The 18,715-nt window shown below is 41.1% G+C and overlaps 1 protein-coding gene across 3 annotated transcripts in view; it reads right to left on the reverse strand.

The window, feature by feature from the left end:
- SULF1 (sulfatase 1) overlaps nt 1-7,445 on the reverse strand; it is a 118,241-nt gene extending 110,796 nt beyond the window's left edge. For all 3 annotated transcript variants that reach the window (XM_050318917.1, XM_050318892.1, XM_050318898.1), the window contains exons 1-2: nt 7,134-7,445; nt 5,801-5,893 (exon numbers count right to left, since the gene is read on the reverse strand). The gene's annotated coding sequence lies outside the window, so the exon portion shown is untranslated. The remainder of the gene's footprint in view (nt 1-5,800; nt 5,894-7,133) is intronic.
- Nucleotides 7,446-18,715: the final 11,270 nt, after the last annotated feature.

Consider the following 18,715-nt stretch of genomic DNA (forward strand, 5'->3'; position numbering starts at 1 on the left):
GGTTTTTTGTGCCAGCCTGACCCAGCAGTAAAAAGGGTGACACTTTGGAGGAGTACAGTGTTTCATTTATACAGTCAACACCACCATTACACTTAATCCAGGCATCCTAGTCTCTTTAGGCGAACCATATCTCCCACTGTTCAAATGAAAGACCTGCTTCATGCATTCTTCTGTGGAAAGGACAGGATACACCTTAAAGAGCTTGTAGGAATTACATCACAGCTGTTCAAATACAGACAGTGTTTATCCATGGCAGTGTTCATCTGTGGGCCAATGAAGAAACCCAAGATGATATCAAGTTCTTGCAGCTTAAGCTCCTTAGCAACCCTGGCAAAGCAAGTAGGTAAGCTTCACCCCTACCTATGGAAAGAGGTAGATGCTTTTGAAGATTTCCAAGAGGAAATCCTGCTTGCCTAACTGCAGTGCCTGGAGGTCTTCAGGGGACTCTCTTCATTAATCAGAGAGAAAACATGCCTTTAGGTAGCTGTTGTATAAGTATTTAAGACCCTAGGGGCACCATGAGTGTCTTGGTTATGGAGACAGGATGCCACTCTTAGAATCTTATTCACCTTTTTAAAGCAGTAGTTCAGCAGGCATTTCTGTTTCTTTCCTCTTTTCTCCCCACACTGCTTATTAGCTTCTCTCCAAAGCCTATTTGTTGACTTAGAAAGTCAGAAACAGTAAGTGAGACTTTCCATATTCTGAGTGACACTGCAGCAATCCTCTAAAAGAAAATGGATAGGCTTTTGTTAAAAGTGCACATTTAGCCTTCTGCTCTTGTGACACTGGCACAGTCACCATGCCTTCTCCTGTAGAGACACACAGTGCCTCAGTTCACAGGGTGAGGTGTCACCACGTAGTTGAATATCTTATAGCTCACACTTCCCTGAAGTGTTGGCCATGTTTCTCCCCCTCACCCCAAGCCACCATGGTATGCTTTCCTTGTACCATGTGGACCCTCTGTCCACTTGCTGAGATGAACCAGCTCACTAGGCAGGCAGCCAACACAGCTTCCTGCTGCTCTGGTGAGCTCATTCATCATGCCAGCAGGTGAGCCAAGAGCCAAACCTGGCACGAGGGAGGAGATGGGAACACACTGCTGGAGGCAGAGGATGGGAGGATCAAGGATGGGTTTCTCCAGGGCAGCAAGCTATTCCACGGTCTGAGAGGAGACAAGAAACCTCACCCTCTGTTGCAATGAAACCTCTTTAACAAAATCAGAGTTATCAGACAACCAATCAGAAATTTCAGGGGGAACTGATTATGGTAAACCTCAGGAAAAAAAATATGTGTTTTTTTTTAATTGCCAGGCATGACATGCACAAACTCACCATGCTCACACAGCCTGCATGCATTTACACAGGGAGATTTGGGATTTCTGCTAGTTTCCTTCATGTTTCTGGAGCTGCATGCAAGCCAGCTGCCTCAGCAACCAGGAGGATTAGGTTCAAAAAAACCAGAAAGTAGAGATCTGAATTCCTCACGTTATATCTTGACTCTAACACTTCAAACTTTACAAAAGAGGCTAAATATCTTGAGACTACTGATAAAAGTCAGGAGAGTTGGCAGTTTTTCAGACATTTATGGGCTTGACAACACATTTTTCTGGTTTTAAGTGAAAACAGACAAAACAGTGCACATGCTAGAATAACGAGCATCTTGGCACATTGCAATTACAATACTGGAACAGACCACTATTCTGTTTTAATGGATACTTTTGAGAAAAACAATCCCCTATGTTCAGCTCCCTGTTACATTTATTCTCCAGAACTCCAGTGCCAAAAGCTTCCCCATCTTCTCTGTAGGCTTTCCAAACAGAGTTCACCTCCTGCGAAGCACCACAAAAATACAGCTGCTGTCAAGCAGCATCTCTCCTTGCTAAGACGGGTTAGAGTCACATCACAGAGAAATGGCAACATGCAGTGCCATAATTACATTCAGACAGCACCAGGAGAGGGTTTTTTTTTTAGAATATAACATCACTGACTCTCTAGTCTTTTGCTTCCATTTAGAAACTCCATGAAGTATTCTATGGATGATAAGCATTGATCTACAAACAGTCTGTATTTCCACACACAGCACCATATCTAGAAATCTTCCAGTATATAATGGTAGTATCGTCACACTAGCACATGATGAATTGGTGAAGAGGAGTATTTTTTTTAGAGTTCCAGCAATATTATCAACTTGGCAGGGAACTATAAATCTTACAACATAGGATTATATTTAATTGTAAGTTAATTTTTGCTATAAAAGAAATTTTAAAAAAAAATAAGAAAATCTCGATAAAATCTTGGGTGTAAAGGTCAACTATTACAAAAAACGTTTCACTGTAACCAAATCACCAGTGATAGTTAAGCCTGGGAAGGCTCAGAGCTACAGGATGAATAGAGCATGCACAGTTACAAAGGCTTACCAAACCTTTAAGCAGATTCTAAAAGTGGCAACTAAAGTTCTGGGAAGATCACTGAAACTAAAGCTATTGTGTGCATAAACTATAAGAAGAAACAACCATTAGCTTCTTCAGAAAGTAAAAGTCTTAAGACACCAAAAATTTAAAAAGGAGTTACCCTCACCAGTTAACAGTAACTTTGGAGCATGAACAAGCAATGCTAAACTAAGATCTTGCAGAGGCTCTTAAAAGCAGTCTAGTGACATAACAGAAATGCTAAAATAATTCAGCTAAAAAGTGTCTGGTTTGGCAATTCATATATCACTGTGCTGCATTTTGAGGTGACATTGTTTAGAGCCTTGAGTCTTTCCATGTTACAGCATCCTCTTCAAGCACATGATAGCATTGAACTTGCCCTACTTGGTAAGAACAACAGTAGAGTTACTGCACTCTGATCATATGGAAATGGTGAATTAGTGTTGGAGCAAGAATAGTGAAAGACAAAAAAAACCTGAGGGGAGCTGGAGGGAATATTACATTGCTGATCCAGCTGGGAAGGAGGCAGAGTGGTGATTTAAGACTTGTTAAAGGGAGAAGCAGGCTGACTTGCTGTCACTACTAGGGCACAGCAAAGGGGACTGTGTCACCTCCAACTCCCTTCTTCTGCTGCTTTCCACACGTGCAATTGCCCAGGGACAAGGTCTACAAGTAACTGCAGTGCAGGGACAGCCACAACTCAATGGATTATTCATCATGCCCCCCTACTTCATCTGTAGCCCACTTACAGCACCTCTACCTGGGACAGAGGTGTTAGGAAATTCTAGTATGAGAAAGACAACTACTGGGTGACACGTGTGTCACGTAGCTCTCTCGGAACTGGGCTATTCAGTGCCTTCTAATTTAATATCCTCAAAATCTCCAAAGACAGCAGTTAAAATTTAAACAGGCATTCTGAAAAGACACTCTTGATCCCATTATCAGTGCCATGGATGGGATTACAATGAGGGTGGTAATGGTGGAAATGTTTTAGGAGAGATCTAGTATCAACAGCAGGAGTGGCCACTAATTGGATTCTTTCTGTGTCACCGCAGAGTTGTCACGGGACCCTCGTTCTCTGTTGAACACTGCAGCTCTCAAGGCGCTCAGAAAGGAGCTTTCTCAATTGTTATCGCATCAGTCTGCCTTCTCACTCAAACACAAATCCCCCAAAGCTCTTTCTAAAGCTAAGGAAATCATGGAACCCATGACTCCCATGACATCTGCGACAAGTGCCAGTCTCGCCTGGGTAAGAATGGACCCTGACATAACACAATGCTCAAACTCCTGGTCCTGCATGAATGTTTGGTCATAAATATATACCATCAAGTGCAGGATGTAAGTTAAACAAAGCTAGATAGAAAACCCCTCCAAACAGTCAAAATAGTCTGCAATGAAGTATTCTAGCCAGAAAAGAATTCACAAATCTTTCAAAATATTTTTTTCCATAGCTGTCTAACATCCACTGAAGTATGTGTTTTTTAATGGCTTCCACATTTAGGAACACCATCCCCAGCATCACAACATTTTAAATAAACTCTTTTTATCAGTTCCTGACTGAAACGAGAGCTGTTACAATAATTTTCACACTGTTACTTGCTATCTCTAGTATACTTCTAGATTTCTACCTGCAATTTTTTTCCTAACTACCTCTCATTTAGCCTACTTTTTGAAGGTGTATTTACATGCCTTTTGGAACTTCACCAAGGGAGGGTTTTTTCGATGTGAAATTACACCAATCATAATTAATTTTTTCCTCTGAAACAGAGACAAAAATCAATGAAAGGCCAAGGACACATGCCAAGAAGCAGAAATTGAAGTTGCATATTGTGATGGAACAAGCTCACCCACCTCGATTATAAAGTGCTAAAAAGAGGAAGCCTCTGACAAGCAATAAACTGACACATAATTAAAGACAATTCAGGGCAGAACACATTCTGGCTGGAAAACATTTTCTTGCACTCTACCTCACTGCTCAGAGCAGTGAGACAAAAAAAAAAAAGGGTGACACTATGAAGACAATAAGTATCCTACTTAGTCTTCACTAGCCGGGGGAAAAAGAAACACACCAGCTTTTGTGCAGTGCAGGTTCCCTCACATCACAAACAAGTTGATAGTACAGACATGCCTGGTATGTTCAGCATTCCATATCAAGCAAAGATGAATTAGCCGCAACAAAAATGTGTTACAGCTTTCATGCAGCAGTTTATGGATCTTTTTGTACCTCTGGAATTTTTTACCTTGAGCATCGTGGAACTTGTACTGTTTCAGATCTTTTCCTCAGATTATTTTTACCTCATGGTGAGGAACATCTCTGTGAGTTCTGAACAATTTTACAGCTGCTAGGATGCTAATGGGAACTTCATGTGTGTACCCAGCACAAGTGCTCTCAGGGAAAAAAAAGCCAATGTCAAAGGAAGGTATGCAGAAGTCACCATAAATATGTCTTTGAATGTTTACCATCTGGAACAGTAGATTACATTTTGACAAGAAGCTGGACTGCCCCGTGGGCATTGTCTTTTAAACAGCCCCATCATTATAAAGGAAGGAAAAACATGATTTGCTGTTCCTAGTTTCTCAGCAAGATTTTCTGGCAGTGCTAGAGAAACTAGTTGGGGTTTTTTTTTTTCTCTTTCTAGTAAAACAATAACAAGCTGGCCATGTGTAGTTGGCTATGCACTTTCTTGAAAAAATATGGTTTGTTATAGATCATCTGACCCACAAAGAGGGATGCACTGCAGCTAGGTAGTGACAGCAGCAGGCTGTGCAGCTCACAGTGCTGCACCTTAGCTTTGGAAGACTAAACCTCTCTGTGCTGAAGCTGGCGTGTTGGACTTCTCACAGGACACACTGGGAGAAAGAGGAGAAATCCAATATACAAGACTTTAACATAGAGTCATAACAAGGTTTTCCTTTGGTTTTGTTTTTCATTTTAAGCTTGTAAAAGTTTCCATCACTTTTTACAATGAGAAAGTGTGGAGTGAGAGAAAAATCAAAACAGTCAAATTTATTCACAGAAACGGGTCTGGTTGTGCAGTCATTTTAGGGATTTAGCTAATTCTCTGTTTCAAATTGCTGTGGATGACTTCTGAGGATACATTCATACTAAAGAATGTGTTTGGAAATACAAACTGAGAACAACCTGTAAAGGGGCCAAATAGTCTCTTCAAAAAAAAAAAAAAAAAAAAGTCCACAAAAAAGTTGGTTTGAGGCAAAAATATATGTGCAACCCAAAACATGGGTTTATGGGCATTGTTACACAGTTGAATGCCAAAATCACAAAGCACCAGCTATAAATCCCCTTGCTCAAGCTACTAAACAGATCTTATTTCAGAACACATTATATACAGTATTATTTATAGAATATCTCACCTGTAAGTGGTGAGGACAGTGTTAGATTTCTTTCACGAGTAGGAGGCCAATAATTCATAAGCACCACAGGTATGTGAGAGTTAGTGTGAAGATCTGTTATAGTGCAAAAGAAACAAATAATTTCATTACTCTGCACAGGAAGATAGCATATATATATGCAGCAAATCTTTCACTAAAAAAAAAAAAAAGATAAATGAAAGGAAAATAACCCATCCTCTAATTTCTCCATCTAGATAATTTAGAGTAAAACAATGAGAACATCTTCTCTGATAAGCTAACATACTGTAATTAGTGATAACATTTCTGACTTCTTAGTTAATTTGCTGGGCTTCCCATGCTCTAGACATCAATGAACTTAATAGCGGAATTAAATGAAAATGATAGCAGAGTACTTCCATAACTAATTTCTAATTACATTTCTGCCCCTCTTCCTTCCTAAGCATAAATTTTGGCTTACTTTTAATTAACACTTCAGATCACTAGTTTAGAATCTATAAATATAGCGAGACTTTAATGATCCATTATAGTGATGCTACTTAGTTTTCAATGACTTGTAAAACTTTCACAAACAGATCTGCAAATGAATTACATCCATCTGCTCTGCTGCAGCTGCAAGAGCAGCATTACATTGCACCCTGCCTTTCCCTACTTTCCTGATTTTCTCTTAACTTTAAGCCCATGTGTAAGCCAAACCATCTCGATGCCGATCATCAGAAGCCCAGCCAGGTCTCTATAAATGAGCCTTCAAACTTTACAGACATCTCAAACGCACTTTCCAAAACAGTCTGGTTTGCCTCACAGCTGAGCCCCAGACAGGCTGCACGCCACTGAAGCATCCTCCTCAAAGCCTAGGAAGTACTCTGCCGCGGTTCCTTCTCCCGCCCGACCGCGGATCTGTGGGAACGCGGAGGCGTGTGTACCCGCAGCCCCGGCACCCACCCGTGCCCGGCTGCCGCCTCGCCCGCGCCGCCGCGGGCACACACGTGTGCGCGGAGTGCGGAGCGGTGCCTGCGGGGCGCGGGGGGCGCGGGTAGAGGAGGCACCCGCAGGGCTGGGACACGCCGCTCCCGGGGAGATTTTCCAATCTACACCTCCGAAAGCGTGACCTTAGCGGCGCTGAGAGTGTTAGCTCTATGAAGACAGCCAAGCGTCAGGCTGTGCTCGCTGTTATCTGTCAGCCGTACAATAGCAGCATTGATAAGGCAGCAGCAACTGGCTTTGACAAGTGTGCTGTGCTAGCATTCCTCTGAAAACCGTGAAGGAAAAGGAGGAAAAAAAAAAAAAAAAAAAAGAAAGAAAAAAAGAAGGAGGCATGAAGTGCCTTTTACTTTACCTGAACGAAGTATGGGATTTTACTTTTTCCTTTGAGATGCTGGAAACGATTGCTCCCTCTTCTCCCCCAAAGCTAGGTGTTTCTTCTTTTGCTTGCAGCTCACACTTGGGGAAGACCACACAGCTCCAGCAAGGCTGCCTCTCTCCCCTAATCCCCACTCGAGTGTGATGACACACACTAACCCCAACCATCTGTTGAAACACGTCCTCAAGCACTCAGCACAGTGGTGTGTCAAGACGGGCTGCCCAATCCAATCGCTGGGGTTGGGTGGCTCTTAAGGAGCTGGAGGCAGAGACAAGGGCAGAAACTATAGGGCTGAGAACTCTTTAGCAAAGTAACCTGAGATTTTGAAAAAGGGCTGCTATGGAAAAAAAGAGCAGAAGGGGGAGGTACTCGCGGGAAGGTAGAGGGAGTGGATTAGTCTGGTGGCCAGTTGTGTAACTTCTTACAACTCCTTGTATTCCCAGAGGACCACTGGGACCCCCTCGCAGTGGGATGCACACCAGCACAAGAGCAACACTAAAATGTTTTTATGGCGCGTCTATTGAGGGCAATCTCCTCCGAGAGACGCTTTTCTAAAAGAGATAAAAGATGCAGCCTGAAATCCTGATAAAGTGCTACTGCGGGAGTCGTTTGCACGGCAATGTGACATTTGCATCCCGAAATCCCAACTCCTTACCGTGTCCCGGTTACCCCTTGGCTACCTCCAGCCTTCCTGGGAGAACGGCGGAGAGAGGCTGGAGGAAAACCGAGGGGCGAGGCGGGGAGAAAAGGGGAAATCCAAAGGGCAGATATTTCTGCTCCTGCACACAGACATCTGCGAGTACTTCCCCCCCACCACCACCACCCCGAGCCCGCGCTCTCCGGGACGCGGGTTAAGCGCCTCGGCTGCCCGGCGTGCCCAGCGGCTCGCTCGCCCAGCGGCACTCGCTGCTCGCCCGCCCCGGGGCTGCTGCAGCAGCCGCTCCGCGCCCGCCGCGCTGCTCTGACAGCTCCGGCCCCCGCCGGGTCCCCGCACCCCTCCCTCCCGCCCCTCTGCCGCGGGAAGCGCTGCCACCAGCCTGTTGCTTCCCCCGTTCCCCACCCGCTTCCGCCACCTTCGCGCCGCCTCGGGCCGTCTTGCGGGATGCAGCTGCAGTTTCGGGGTCGCCGCCCTTCTCCCGGAGACCCGTCACGGCCCCAGTCCGGGCTAGGGGCTCCGGGCAGTGCCGCAGCAGGTCTGGGCTGCGTCTAATCTCTACCTCAGTTTCCCTCCGCCACAAAGCAAACATTATCACACCACCCACTTTCTCTCAGAGACACTGCCAGGAAAAATCCACTAATTTATAGAAGATGTCCGGGAAGGATAGATAAGGGACACGGAAAAACTGCTAAGTGCCAGAGAAACAGTTCTTTCCTTTCCCCTGCCTGTAATAGGATAGCGTGGAAGATTTAAAATCTCAAGGGTTTTTACCTCATTACCAAGTGCCTGACTTGACACTTGCATTAAATCTACATTTCACATTATGACAGATGCTCCGTTTCCTTTGAACTGAAAGGGAAGGACATCGTTCTGGCATTAAAAGTTACTCTGAAAGTGTTAACATCCAAGTTGAGGAAAGGTTTGCAACTGTGAAAAGACACACTCTGCCCAGCTATATGAAAGCCATATGAGAGTCCTGAAATGTTGGTTTGGCTTACTTGTTCTTTAATACCTTACAAAAGGGTGTTTCTGAAGGACTAGTGGCAAAGAGAATACTTAATAAAAAGTGAGATTCAAGAGCTGGGGTCTGTGCCCAGTTAGCCGTTATCAGAGCTGACCTGGAGAAGAAAGGAAAAAGAAGAAACTGTAGTCGCATTTGCTCAGATTCTTCCCCAAAGTAATGATACAGTGTCTGTTTCAGTTTATTACTCTGAAACTGCTATCACAGATGTTGGTTATCCACTAAAACACTAGTCCCCAATCTGCTAATTCCAGATACATAAACAGCTGAACAATATTTTTGACAATAATATGTGGTGAAGTAGGGATGCAACTACAGTCCCTGGGGTATTGTAACATTCTTAACGTTGCCAATTATGTCTTCAGGGCAAGGGTTTGGTTTGATTTTCTTTCATTCTACCAGACTCTGGTCTGTAAACAGGCTGGATAACCTTACATATTCAGAAAGCCCTGGAGACTTTATTAAACTCATTTGCATTCTCTTTAGCTGTACTTCCATTACTAGTATTGCATAATAACTGCATTAAAAAATCAGTAGTGATCAGAAATGTGGAATATCAAAAAGCTCCCACATTTGTGCTGTATCATCCTGCGTACTGACTCACTGGCTAAAATGCAGCTCAGCTCATGGCTGCTCTATTTGATGAGATGCAAACTCAACAAGGTTCAATCTCTAGACACTTCTAACCAATAGGAATGCCAGTTATGTGCAGTACAATTATTTTATGTTGTGCCGTTTGTATGCTTACACAATGCTGTGTATTATATTTGTATATAAATATACATAAGCAACTTACTGAGCATTTGTGTGCTGTACAGGCACAGATCTGTTAGTTTTGTGCCTGTGTCAGTCAGGGATGCCTCAGCTGATGCCTGTCAAGTCAAATAGTGTAAAATTGACGTGGTTAAAAGGATCCCTAATTGAGTGTTTTGTACACAGAGACACATGCACACCCACGTTTATCTTCTAAGCCTCTGCAATTATTTGAAATACAGTGAAATACATCTCCATAACCAATGTTAGCAATAGCCCCCAAACACTGCACATGATCATGTTTTAGCTTAAAAGCTATTGCTGATGCTGCAGGATATTTTAACTGCTCATTGTATGACTGCAGCCAGATTTAGTTTGCTGTGACAGTTTATAGCAGACTTTTCCACCACTTCTTCTCTATCCAGTCTGCCACATGCAAAGAGTTTAGGTTTTAAAGGCTGAAATGAAAGCTGAACTGGAAGAGCCATATCCGAAATGCTGTTAAAATTATGCATCATAAAACAGGTTCTCAAGTTGACTATCAAACCCATGAACTCTTGCTAAGGTCAGGCTGCCCCTCACGCACATAAAACTTGTAACAAAGTGAATAATGCTTTATGCAAATAACTTCAGACAATCCTAATATGCAAGATTAATTGTAGGTAATTGTGATATTGAGAAACAGTCAAATCTCTGTTTTGTTCCCAGAGATAGCATGTTCCTTACATAGTAGCTCCAGTTGGTTTCCATGGTAGCCAACAGCATCTTTAAGCCAGGGCACTGAGCTTCACTCAGTGATGCCCAGACCTAAACTCACCACCTTTCTTCCAACACAGATGGCTTTGGCAGTTTCCTGTCTCCCTGTGGACATATCTACACATTCACATACATGCACTTCTGCTCAAGAACCTCATGTAATTCTCAATTCTGGCATTTTCAGCTCTCAAAAATAATTAAAGGGGATTTTTCATGGTTCCTGCAGCAACCTCAATCTATCGCCCCTGTCAGTATTAATAGAACCTGATTGTTTATTTCTTTGAATAATTACAAGTCTATTCTGGATTCAATTATTTTTTAAGAGTTTGGATAGGAACAGAAGAGGTTCTAGAACACAACTACAAATCCACAGACAAGTCTATTTTCAAATTCCAGCCTAAAATGTACTCATGCTCCTGTTGAGTTTGGGTGATATCTTATAAATAATGAGATATAATAAAAAGGCCTCTAAAATCCTGAGTGGCAAAGAAAAGGTTACGAAGGAATTACCAACAAAGGTTTCTCTCTAAAGATCACAGAAAACAGCAGGCTGAAAGAAGCACAGAAAGATATGCTCTTCACATGGAGCACTGTGAAATCTTGGATCTACTTGCTGCAGGATGCAGTGGGGATAAAAATGACATGTGTTCAAGTGTTTGGAGAAGTCCATGGGAAAAAGAAATATACTCACAGCAATTAAATACAAATATATACTTCTGGTACAGGTAATCCCTAAGTTGCTTGGAGCGGATCCTGGACAAGTATCATTCTGTGCTTATCCTATTCTTCCACTTTACTCCAAACATCCACTATTTTCCACTTTTGCAGGGTGCCAAGCCTAGTGGATCCATGCTTTACTGTGGCACAGCTGTCCTTTTTTTCTTAATGAATCTAGCCATTGGTAGGTTTGGGGCTTCACAGTGGGTAGTATAAGAGATGAATTCCTTTTAAGAACTTGAACCTAGATTTTTAGAGGTTAGCCCATAAATCCATATTCAAGAACCTATGTAAAAATGGTCCAGTCAAAAGTACTGATGATACAGTAGCTGCTAGTGAAGCTGGTAGTTCATTTTATTTTTCTCCATATGTGAGCATTCCAAAGTCAGACATAGTATCATGTAGAATTTGGGTGCTAAATCTCAAACTATATTCTGCGCAAAACTCTACTCAACTGTTTCCTAAACTGGAGTCACCTAAATTCCAGAAACACATGGTCTTTTAAAAGCATTCCCCTGGCACCTCTGTGCATTCCCCCATGCTGAAAGCCCAAGGCCAAGCAAGACTCAGGAGGCAAGCAACTCTGCACTGTAGTCCTCTGCATTGCTTCATTGGACTCTCAGAATGGATCTACCAAACTTGGAGAGCTTTGAAAGGCATAGCTAAAGATCAACTGTTTCTTTTACAACTTGGCCAGAGAAAGAAGAAATAAATAACCTGTAGGACATGCAACCAAATATCCACTGGGTAGCTTTCTTCTCACTGCACCTGTTCAAACTCATTCATTTGAACACAACATTCAAAAAAATATTATTCTGTGTAAAAATACAATGGGGTTAATGTACAAAAACTACTGAAAAAATCAGTGAGTTACATAGAGTGCAAGCATAGGAAAATGCAGAAATTCTGCATTCATGCTAATTCAGATACCCCAGAACAATTTCCATATTTTCTAAGGTAATATGCATGGGCATATACATGTAGTCACTCAGTATGAATCGATACATATCTAAAAAGACTGCTTTAGAAATGCATTAAGGGCACAGTTCCAGAACAAAGATTATCTGACTGAGCATAGCTGTTGTGGGATGGGAGAGTATAGACTTCAATTTTTTAAGGAAGATCTCCTGCTCTCCTCCATCTTCCCTGGAACAGAATGAGATGGCATGGAAGTTATACCCAATTATACCCTCAGGACTTCAATGCTAAAAATAGTTCCCCTGAGGGGTAACCAGAATAGAGGATAGAGTGCAGGTGAGACAGACAAAAGTTCATAATTGACTCATTTCATCACAGGGCTCTACAATTTGTCAGATTGTTGTCATCACTATCACTCACCTCCAGACGAAGATTAATGGTTGAAATAATCGTCAGTCTCAAATTTGTGTTTCTTCACTTACATCCCCTCCCAAAATACTGATTCTTCTTGGTTACCATTTCTGCTAAGGTAACTCCCTTATTAGTGGTTGCATCATAATTCAGTAACAAGCAAGGCCACTGTAATAATGAGAAAAAGACATGTTTTTTTTACCCTAGCAGGAAAACTGGTTAGATTTGTCATAGCTAAACTTATTTTTTTTAAATGTCCCAAAATAAATAAAAAAAGACGAAGAAAAATACTCAACAAATGTAAACCCCACATATTTGTCACATCATGCTTAGGGAAAAAGAAAACAAAGCCAGTAAAAGTTTTTCCAAGCTAGAGCCTAATATGACGATTTAATGCACTGAGAAGCTGTGGTTCCTCCCTTCTCAGCTGCCAGTTGGCCAAGAGTTCCAACTCCAGCACAGTAAACAAGTGATCAGTGAGTCTGGGAAGAGCTCAGCACACCAGACAGCTGGAAAATAGGGGCAAATAAAGGCAGGAAAATCAACAGATTTAACCAGTCAGCACAAGGTAGGTGATCCCATGCTCAGCAGTAGGAAAAGTGCTAAGGAGAATTATATACGGAGCCTATAAGGCTTTAAAAGTGTGAGAACTCAGAGAGCAGTGTGCTCTCAGAACTTGTGCTGACTTCACATTTTTGGACAGAGTTCAATTTCATTACTGAAAAAATTTGAGGTAAACCATCCAATACTTAACAAAAATTGAAAAAATGCCAAAAATGTAAAGCCAGAATGTCTCATAGCTTTTAATGTTAATTATTAGTAAACTGACAACCAATGGTCATCTTCAAGTCCTTCCTCTTACCTAATTCTCATCTTTGTCCTTACTCAAAACTTTCAGCCTGAAAAAATTGCAATAACAAAGAATGAAGGACTTGAATGGCTCCTAGGTTAAACTCACCAAAATCATGAAGACTTTAATTTTAAGGTTCAGTCTTACCATTTTACCCTTTGAGTATGCCTCTAATATTGCACAAAGTCAAGGTACCACTTGCCTAAAAAAAAGCTATGTTCATGATGTTGTTCTGGAAGAGCGTGGGAATACACACAGTTTAACATAGAGATTCATTTTTTCCTAGAGAGTCAAGGAAGAAACAGCCCCTGTAGCCCTTTTATTTTTATAACAACCAAGCATCAGCAAATCCCATAACACTTTAGGAAAACATTTCATTTAACCCTTTTGTGATCTCATCTCAGACATAACGATGAAAGTATTTGGCAGCAGAGAGACCAGACATATTGCAGGAGCAGCAGAAGCAGCTATAGTACAGCTAATATATAGCAGGGGCCTTTCGGTCTCACTTCATCTATTCTCACTGAGAAAAGATGCCAATATGCTTAGGTTGCCTCATATATAATTAACTTTAGAGTTACACCTGCTAAAACAATTAATCTCAAAGAAATGGGCACCTAAGGTATGGACCTACAAGTAAACATGTAGGGTAATGCAGCCTTAATAGCTGGCAAACTCACTCAAAGCCCATTTGATCATAAATCTTGACATAGTCACAACACCTAAGGTAAGCACATACTAAAGGTATAACAGAGTTTCAAGTCACCAAAAGAATGATAAGGCAGTATTCATTGCATGGGAAAATGCATTTACTGGAGTCAACTTGTCCTAGTGTTTTCTTGAGTGTGACTCATACATTCTCCTGCACATGGGAATGACTTAAATGACAATATTCATCCCTAGAAAGATATGTGTCGACAGATACAGGTAATGTAGAATTAAATAACTATATATAATATTTATATATATTTTATAAATATAATTATGTATACATGAGTACATAATTCTACATATAAACTCTTGTTGCTGGGCCTAAATTAGGGATATCACAGATTGAAAGACAAATAAAACTACAATAAACCAGTATATTTATAAACGTGACCTTTAGATAACAAGTCAAATGTAGCCAGCTACTTTAAGGAAAAAAAGAAAAAATAAGGGAAAAAAATGTTAATATGTCTATTCCACCAACCCAAACACAAACCACTTGTCATTCTCTTTATAAGTGCCAAAACCCCATAATGTTCTCACTCTACTGCCAAAACCTCTAGTTCACCTCCTGAAAACATCTATATCTCACATCCTGTGTCAGCAAAAAAAAAATTAATTGTAGAGAAAACTGAAAAAGTGAAGACAGAGTGAAAACTATAACATAATATTAAGAAACACCAAGGGAGAACAGTTAATGTGGGGTGGAGAGTTGCTGGAAGACATCATGATTAGTTTTCAGGTCAGAACAATCCCTCAGGATGCATAAACAGTCCCAACAGCAGATGTGGGTCCTGTATTGATGTTGATGAGGGTGTTCAGTGATAAGGAAAAGAGAGATGTCATTTCTTTCCAAGCAGAGTTGGTTTAGGCAGGTGTGAGTGGTGCCATCCGAGGGGCCCACAGTGCAGTAGATTGACTAGCTGTAATTGTGTTGTTCCAAGGGTAGACAAAATTCAGTGTTGTAGAAGGGGCAGAAAGATTTGGCAAAGGAAGGAGGGAAAAAGTCATGATACACTGGAGAATGAGAAGGCATTATTCAAATTTCAGGAAAGCCAAGGAGGTTGAGGGCATTCAAGCTGAGCAACAAGGGTTTGGGGTTCTTCAAAGAAACAGACAAGTTTTGGAGGGGTTAGCAAAAGGACCTAGAGGAAGCCTTGCAGGAAAGGAGTGCTAATAGGATTTGATCCATTTCAGATTTTCACAATAGTCAGAATTTGAAAAGAAAAAACATTGGGCTGCACAGCCTACTCGATGTTGCATTTCTAAAAGGCTGTGGTTGGAAGAGAGATTCCTGACCCTTCTGCCAGTCTGCCCTCTCTGTACTTTCTCTTCAGCTGTGGCACAGGAGTGTCTTGTTCCTCATCCTCAATGGCTTTCCCCTTTCAGTACCCACCATTCTCCATCACTGCCCTTTAACACAGCAGCTACATTCCCTCTCTCTACTTAGTCCCTTGGCATTTTCCAGGCTGGGAGCACTAAAGGGCAAGAGACACAGGAGAGAGGAAAGGGGCAGGACTGAAAGAAACAAAATGGAAGTCTGGCCAGAAAAGCACTTGAGGCTCTTGATGTCACCGTGGACCTGAGAACCTCTTCAGTCCTCCTCTCCCTCTCCTTGTCCAAGCAAAACCTACTACATCAGCAAAGGGAAACTCCCAACAGATAGTCTCATCTGCTGTCCTTAGGCTGACACTAACCCAAAACCTCCTGTCATGGCAAATGTAATTATTATTTACTTTCAGTGGCAATTTAGGGCACTGAATCTTTTCCAAGCTTGTGTCAGTGAAGCTGAATTATAAAGGGACTGGAGGAGGAAGTTGTGCTGTTTGCCTGGCTGGTTTATTTTGTTTTTATTTGAATTCCACATTGGTTGAAGGGAGGGATAAATATTTTTCCTCTTCCTTCATTCTGGTATCAATGAGTGGGAAGGTGGAACCTGGTTGGTTGGACTAGTGTGAAAGGCAGAGTCATTTTTACTTCTGTACTGTCCTAGGGAATTCAAAATATTTTTTATAGTTGGCTCATTCTCTTACCAGGGCTGTACAAATGGTTCTAAAAAAAGGACAGAAATGCCATTTTGCAACTAGTTTCAAAACTTGTTTTCATACTGCACTTTAATAAATCCAAGGCCTTTCTAACATTTTCTTCAAAGTGAATGCTATCAGACAGTCACTTTTACACTGAAAAATCAGAATTTCAAAAGAACTGTTGTAAGGACTGTGGTCTGACATGCAGACCAACACAGCTCTACAGAGACAGCTAGGAGCTGCACTCCAGATGCAGATGATGAAGTTTCCGAGGACAGGTTCACATCCAGCAAAACCTTCTGGAAGCAATCCAGTCTTTTCCCTTTTCCCTGATCCTGACGGTTCTTGTTCATGCTGACTCTTTTACACAAACATTAGCTGACCACTTTGTTGTTTTTGTTTTGTTTTTGTTTGGGTTTTTTTTGTGGCTACATTTCAATCAGATTTAATAAAACTATGAAAATGCTTGAACTGACATAAGAAAAGAAACAGAAACATAGAGCCAAGGGTGAGAAGAAATAAAACACATCTCCTTTCATATATAATCTCATCTTAAATGGGCTTAACTTGATCTTAAAATCTGATTTTGGAACTCTCACAAACTTCAGACAAGTCAGACTGGAGAAATTTTATAATGGTCTTCTTCTGCAGGAAGGCACTAAGGGCAGAAAGTGTTCTACTAATGTGCAACTGCCCTGCTACAGGAGATGAGACCTGTCCCTGAGATGCTGAATTACCTCAAGAGGCAACCATCAGATAACAAGCAATTTTTTAGGTATTAGCCCAGATGCTATTTAAACCAGTCTCATCAACAATAAACAAAGTTTTCAGTGGAGTTTAGCTTGATTTCCTCATAATGATAGACTTTGGCTGAGGTTAGTCTCTGCCATGCTTGTCTGGCAGTTGAGGAGGCTGACCTTTCCTGTTAGGAAGATAGCTTGACACAGGAACTCCATAAATAACCTTGGCTTGTGCTGGAGGTGTGTTCTGCCAAAGAGTGCCCTTTTGAAGCCATCTTCTTTGGGTCTCAAGAAGGCCAAGACTGTATTTTCCAGATAAATGAACATAGAAGTTTTTAAACATGCTATAAAGGGTTTTAAATCTGACTATACTCACTGTGTGCTCTCATAACTTTGCTTCATAGGTGGTAAAATGGTCTACATGAACTTTCTGAGAAGAAAAAGAAACTATATATTATATATATGCAAATATATATATACACACATATGCACATCATGTTTTATTGCATTTCAGATTTTCCCTATTACTTGAGAGTTTCTGAGTAACAGAAAAAAGCTTTTAACCTGTAGTTTTTCCAGAAGCAGCTGACAGCCTGAACTAAGCTTCGTGCTTTTACAGCCTTTCCCTGCAGTGGGACCAAGCTGACAGATCATTTCACTGAAATAAATCATGCTTACCCTTCTACAAAAATGCTTTTCACACAAACCAATCCACGGCTAAGTTTTAAGACAGCAGTACCTGAATTATAAGTAGTAAAGTGATGGCCAATCAATAGCTGTGACACAGCACTAATAATAAAGACATGACAACAAACCATGTGTTAGAGCTAACTGCAGATCTTGATCTCTGCCTGTCTCGTGCTGATGTGAAATCCCATCAAGTGAAAGTCATGGAATTTGTTGACTAGTTTAGAAGCAGTTTGAGCTAGAGATCTGCTCTGCTCTCTTGTTATCTTTCTTTTGCTTAAGAAAAACAAGAGAGATGTATTTTATCACTGAATGACAGAAATCATTGGTATATCATTGGCCATTTTTAAACCTTTCCACTTGTGGTAAGTTACTTTTTAAAATAAAAATTTGTCATTTTTATTGGGACAGCATAGTTTCCTGCATTTTTTTCCATTTGACTGTTATTCCTGAAATTAGCACCAACCTAAGGCAGCCTGTGTTAACTCTTTCTTATGCTAAACAGCCCTTGTTAGTTTAACAGAACAAAAGCTTCGATTGTAAGTGCAAATATGTGTGAGAATCTAGAGTCAAAGCACATTGGTGGCTTTTTTTCTGAATGACTTGCTTTGGTGCAAGTTTCCAAATAAAGATTTAATTGCACCCACTTGCATCAATTACAATATCAAAGCGCAGAAGTTATAAAAACAGAAGGTGCATACACAATGGCTATTTCACAGTCTGTTTTGAAAACAGATTAGACAAGTTATAATGATCATTTCTTCAAAAGAACCTAGAGATTATCAGAAACAGAGCAGACTGTAGATTTTAATTAAAAACTCAGTCCAAATTCTTTGTATCCCTCCACTCCAGCCTGGTCTCCATTGCAGCATTTAACAGAATAGTTAATGTGTGGTTTTAATGGGGGGGATTTGAAACCTGGAGATACATACAGTTGCAGTACCCAGTTCTTAATATTGCAATGCCTGTGGTACCTTTGGGTGATCTCATTTCCTGCACTTACACTTTGACGTAATCACACTTAGCACCTGTACGTACAACTTAGCAATTCATTCCAGCAGCCCAGACACTCTTCATGGGCCCCTCAAATTGGAAAATAACTATCTGCACCTTTCCAAGGAAAAATCTGACTCTGATGTACTTGAAAGCCCTTTGCGATTCTGAAATTTCAATTTCTCGAGAGAATAAAAAAAAATACACGAAAAGAACAGAGCATATTTTTATATTTGGATATTAATGATCACAAAGACATTTGTTTAGACCATAGAAATTCCCTGGAAAGTGTTCTGATACAGACTGTACAATACAGTGT

The sequence above is a fragment of the Myiozetetes cayanensis genome, unplaced genomic scaffold, assembly GCF_022539395.1.
Source record: "Myiozetetes cayanensis isolate MyiCay16 unplaced genomic scaffold, myiCay2020 scf1, whole genome shotgun sequence".
NCBI classification, from domain to species: domain Eukaryota; kingdom Metazoa; phylum Chordata; class Aves; order Passeriformes; family Tyrannidae; genus Myiozetetes; species Myiozetetes cayanensis.